We start from the raw sequence: 6000 nt of genomic DNA, 5'->3' as shown, positions 1-6000 counted from the left end.
GAAGACAGACAGCGATCTACTAGGCCAGGTGTTATTCAGATCACGCAAGTGCATGGGAAGGGGGAAAGTGCGAGGTGGGGAAGTGCAGTACATGGGATAAAAGAATAATAACAATAAGGAAAGTACAGCCAGGTGGTGGCAAGGGCAACGACAAGATGGATGTCGGTTATAATATTAAGCAAAAAGCTCCAAGGAGAGAGACCAAGACTGCATAGCTGGCAGGCCCTGATATACAAATTCGTGCAAGAACAACGAATATTTGTTTGGCTTAGGATCAAGGATGCCACAGCAAGAAGCAATTGCAAAGCACAAAAGGAGTCGAAGATGATAAACCATGTACGTAGGACATATTGTAGATTAAGCAAAGGCGTAAACATTTGCGAGTGCCAAGTATTGAACAATCAAAGATTCAGAAAACACATGCAAGACGGAGCATCCAAGTCTCCAGAGCCCAAGGAGAGTAATAGCACCCAGTATCATTGAATCAAATAGCACTAAATAGAAGGATAAGATGAACAAAATCATGTTCTCCTCACACATGGTGCAAGACCAGAAAAACAGGCCTATTCATAATGTTCCAGACGAAGATAGCAATGTGCCTTCACTCCCTTTAAAGTTCTGAGGAAGCGAACAGTCAGCAAGGTCAACTACAAAGAAGAGGCCTTGGTTTAGGGCCTAACTGATGAGAGATACTGGGCTAATTGGGTAAGAAGGCAGTTGTCTGACATTGTTCCCCGCATCGGGGTTTCGTTTTGCTCATGTGCTGCTAACAAACCGAATGTCCAAGGTTGGAAGAGAGTACCAAACAATCACGATGGCCTATGTGATGATGAACCATGCATTGTTGAAGAAGCCGATCCGCTGCTATTATTCTACTGTTATCTGTATTGTACATAGTTAGAGTTAGTTGAAGGTGGATTTGGGTTGTTTTACCGAAGTAGAAACAATCGCGGCGGAATTGACGGTAGACAATTTCACCGCAAATCAGTTTTTACTTTGTGAAAACAACCCAAATTTGGGCATAGACCAAACCCCCCACATACCTCTTTCGCTAGCCGCTGCCGCTTCTCCTGTACCCCTCCGGCATCCATTCCGTCCCTTTAAAGCGCATAAGATCTGATGATGTAGGGTCCCTTTTTCTTTTTTTGTTCGTTTTATTTTTTGGGTCCCCCGCTTCCATGGAAGCGGGGGACACCCCTGCAGCCCGTAATACTGAGCATGGGGAGCAGGGGACACCCCTGCAATCCCTGCTCCTCATGTTCAGTATTTTGGGCTTGGTCCTTTTAGTACTGGCCGAATTCGGCCAAATGGTCCATGCACGCATTCATTTTCGATCTATTTGGGTGTTACTGTTCAAGGTGTGCCAACTCGATAAGGGGCAGCCAATGCTGTTACTAACACCGAAAAAAGCTATAAGTATATATATTTGCCATGTAGGATGATGTCATAGCTGACCTACATTGAGGTTTAATGCTTTTGTGTAACTGAAATCAAATCGAGGCTGTGTGAGCTGCGATTTGCTATGCTTGCCAGATTTCCCTACTTTATTGAACTGATAATAAAATAGAACTTTGCCATATTCTTTGAGTCTGTCCGGTTATTTGGGCCTGAAATCAGTTATTGTGGTAATCCCGTCTAGCACTTGATACTGTAAGAAAGGCATGGCATCAAAGTAAGATAGACACAAGTGATCACAGTTCAAGGGTGTTTATTAAACTGTAAAATGGGTGAGATAAACACCTAATCTAGACCTAAATCTAAGATGGGAGCAAGCTATCACCATCAAATAATAATACCGTCCAAGTGGACACTATTTAAATAAAAGGGCCTGTACTAACAACCCTATTGCCAATACGTACCGCTATGTTACAAAATAGTGTGGGATAGCGTTCATAAGAAAAAAAAGAAGTGTTCACAAAATTATAAGTCAAGATGTTATGGCCAGGGTCTCCCTTACGCATGTTTTTAGCATGGGACAAGGCGGGACTCTCGAGCACAGCACACTCCTGGGCTTCTCCGGCACAAGCTTACAGTTCCTTTTCTCAGTATCCTGGCCTTCTGAGCCCAAGTCTCTTCTCATGCAAAGTCTTTTGCTTCAGGGGGCCTCTTAATCTAAAACAACAAAACAAAAGTTATTTCTGTTAATCTTTACGTCGGGTGATTATCCTTTAACCCTTGGATCCCCCTCAGCCTGGCTCTGATCGTTCTCTCAGTCGTCAGCCACCCTCAGTGGGGCTCAGACCAACCACTCACTGTGGACGTGCCTCAGTCTGGTTCATACTTGACATCACAATGTTGTTCACTAAGCTTTTCCACAATTTTACTCTTGACATCTCTCAGTCGGGTTTACTATCGCCTTTCAATCACAATCTCCTTATATGTAATATTAAAAAGTCTCAATGTCGTTTTAAAGAACCCCCTGGGCTTAGTGAGGTGCCTCTCATCTGGGCTCAGACCTTCCAAAGCACTTGCCAATCTTAAACAGAGACTTCCAAAGGGCGATCTCGTCTTGCTGGGTCACTCTGTTAGTCTATGGCAAGTGCAGGCTACATACCATCACAGTTCGCACGGCATTCCCCTCAGCCGGGCGCAACCGCCTGCTTCACAATACCAAAACCTCTGCAATATTTCACAGACTTTCGACTGTACAAGGGATTTGGCTTAACCCTGTATGACCACCTTAACACCTTAAACTGGCCTTCCCTATGGCCTCTTGGTACTTGTAGTCTCTTTACTCACAATGTTCAAGACAGTCTCTTTGTTCAGGAGATGGGTGCCAGCCTTTGACTGAGTGCTGTGAGAAACGTGAAGGTGTCTCCCTGACTAGTGCCCAGGGATCTGTCATCCAGATGGCCAGGTCACAGCCATCGCTATTGGATCCAGTTCCTGCGGGTGGATCAGTGAGGGAGGATCGCCTGGATGGGGGTCCTCGGGGAATGGAAGTCATCCCTTTCCCTTCCCCACAGGGATAAAAGGTGGAGCACAAGAGCACAATACGAGCAAGGCAGACCGCACGACGAGAGAGCTAACTCAGCTAACTCAGCACGGCAGTTCAAAAGGAGGAGAAAGATGGCGCAAACCGAGAGAGTGACAAGGAGAGAAGCGACCTTGCCCTTTCCGAGCCAGGCCTGTGAAACCTGCACAGAAGGAATCGTAAGAATGCAAACAAAAGGTTCCATGTGTTAAAATCACGGCAAAAATGGCTTTGGACACAAAATATGGCAGCAAAAAGGCTGTGGTTTTGCCGCCGCAATCCATGTAAAGGATGAAGGGGGACACCCCCGCAACCTCCAGACCATTATACCATTTAAGGGGAGTGGGAGACATCCCTGCACCCCCGCGCCCTTAAATGGTGTAATGGGGTACACCTTTAACGGGTCAAACTACTGCATTTTTGTCGCGATTATTTGTACAGGCAACATTTTTGCCGCGATTTTATCACTGCATACCGAACAAAAGCCAGCATGTGTTTCAGCAGGTGTCAACTGTACAAAAGGCCCTCCTCCACTGATAACCAAGCTGAGGGGAGATGCTTGCCACCGTGGTACTGGCCTTGACTCCAGAGACAAGAAAAGCCAAGCGGTTCATCACAGCCGGTGAGTCGAGGGGAGTGCACTTGCCACCCAGCGCATTCTGATCAGAAAGCCCAACTGAAGTGGACTCCTTGACTAATGGGTCACCCATATCAGCAAACTTGAACACACCTTGTGAACTTGCATCCTTCTTGCTAGATTTGTATGAGCACGATTATCACCAGAGGACACCTCTTGAATGAGATAGCCCTGTCCTGATGAAGACCAATGTATTTAGATCATTCCATCAGTGCTGAAATACAGTCCTGTCATTGACAATTCCGTTACCACACAATGCTCAATATTCAACACTGTTTATCAAGCCGATTAATTTGGCATATGCAGTAATACAGTGCTCCAGATAATGTCACAGGGCTGTGTAGCTAGGATCTAATCTTGTATTAGTGTATTAGTCTTTTTGTATTGTTGGTTGTTCTTAATTATGTAGGGAATGTATATTGTTCATTAAGCTCTGCCAATTTTCACTTGTTTTTATTCAATTTGTTGTTGGTCAAGAAAAAGTATAATAAAACAGTGTTTTTTTTGCATATCCGGGCTCACTCTGATCATCTTTGATTTATAGATGTACGTTTTTACCTGCAGAGATCAAGGAATAGACATGTGCCCCTTTAACTATTTACTCTCCAGGTGCTACTGCACACCTTGAAGGAGCCAGGGGACTTGGTTTTATATTTAGCCCCATGGGGGGATCCATTGGCATCCTCACTGCCTTAGCTCTGGAGTGGGCAACCTCAGAAAAAGCCTCCAGCAGGCAATGGATCGCTGAAACCCCACCCGAATGCAGAATCCCCTGGGGAAGGAGTCTCCGGGCCAGGGTGCCACAAGAGAAGTAAGATCACTCAGCTCTTGCAGCTTCTTTATCTCAGTGAACTGCTGAAGATTTTTGGCCGGTGCTCTACAGAAGTCCTGCTCCCAATGCTGAAGGCTGTGAGTGAGCATGCAAACTGATGAGGTGTTGCAGCACCAGCAGAGGTCCCTCCAATGTTCTAGGCTTTAGCACTCTGGGAAAAGTGAATGAGTATGGACAGTGGAGACCCCTTCTGGCAGCACACAACACAGGCTTTAGGTTAGGGATCCTGAAGTGTGCTGGAGAATGAGGAAGGCAAAGCGAACTACGATTGACAATACAGTAGGGGGAAAAAAGAATTTTAAAAAGTGGAGCGCAGAAGCACAGCACCCAAGCTCTGTCCTATTCAGGGCTGAGCAAAGGAGGGATGTGCTGGGGAGGGTGTTACCGAGTACGTGAATGTGCATGTATATTCAATCTTTGCTATGCGCCAAATTGCTCTAGTACTATTACTGCAAGAGGGAATTCACACAAGCAGGGAGAAAGGGGGACGGAACATAGGACTACTGTCTGAAACAATCAGAAACTAATGGAAATGTCACATTATCTTCTAAATTAGTGAGCAGACATTTCTCCATAGTATGGACTGATATCAATTAGTAACTAAAGGGTTACAAGAATTTCCTTGCCGACTCAGCACTCGTATTACACAAATTCTAAATAATCAAAAAAGTAACATAGCTAAATATAAAGAATGTTTTATAAAGCAATTAACACAATAAATAGGGTTAAATAAGGGCTTCAAGCAATCCAAAATGATTTGTCTTGTGTTTGACGCTTTATTTACATGTCCAACATGTTTCGGGCACTGCCATTTTTTACGCAACCAAAAACCTTATCACTATTCTGATGTTTCAAGTTCTCAAACAAGGATTATAAATAGTATCTTTGACAAACTAAATGTAAGTGAATCGGTCAGCTGTGAATCACTTGATGAGATTGAATACATTTTCTAAAGAAGGACAGGAATGTCACTATGTACATATTTCCTAAAAGAGAAGACAAATAATGTACTCAACATTAATTTTTATTACAAAATGAAGCCAACATGTTCAGAATTAATTCAAAAAATTTGCATATAACATTTTGTAGTTTAACATGCGGTAGAGAGGAATGAAGCAATTATTTGCTTGGAAATGTGACTGTCTGGGAGTTAGTTTTTCAACAAAGTTTTTGTTTTTCTTCTTTTGCTACCACCTGTTTTGCCAGAGGACTCTGTGCACCAACTGATAGGTGCTGCCTACAAAACATAGCTCCCTGGACCTACAACACCCACGACTGTGCTTGACAGTGTGTAACGCAGCTGGAACACTGCTAATCGATGACAGAAGGATATGTGACACACTGGGCCTCATTACGAGTCCAGCGGTAACCCTGCCGGTGGTACCGGTGGGTTGCCGCCAGACTATTAACATTTTACTGGCACCTGGCTTCCTGGTGCTACCAGAACATTACAAGTCCGGCGGTCCAGGAAGTCAGGCGCCGGTAAAATGTTAGTCCCCTTTCCAATAGGAGTGGGGACTCTGAAGTGTCTGCCTAATGTGGCCGCTGCACCTGGCA

General features: G+C 44.6%; 1 long non-coding RNA gene across 1 annotated transcript in view; it reads right to left on the bottom strand.

Moving 5' to 3' along the window:
• Positions 1-1717: 1717 nt before the first annotated feature.
• The window catches only part of LOC138527060 (uncharacterized), a 440038-nt gene continuing 435755 nt past the window's right edge, over positions 1718-6000 (bottom strand). The window contains exon 6 of the long non-coding RNA XR_011283807.1: positions 1718-2112. This is a non-coding gene — a long non-coding RNA (uncharacterized lncRNA). The remainder of the gene's footprint in view (positions 2113-6000) is intronic.

Source organism: Ambystoma mexicanum, chromosome 14 (assembly GCF_040938575.1).
Source record: "Ambystoma mexicanum isolate Mex_15411 chromosome 14, UKY_AmexF1_1, whole genome shotgun sequence".
Taxonomy (NCBI): domain Eukaryota; kingdom Metazoa; phylum Chordata; class Amphibia; order Caudata; family Ambystomatidae; genus Ambystoma; species Ambystoma mexicanum.
This window is presented reverse-complemented; position numbering and strand designations above follow the sequence as displayed.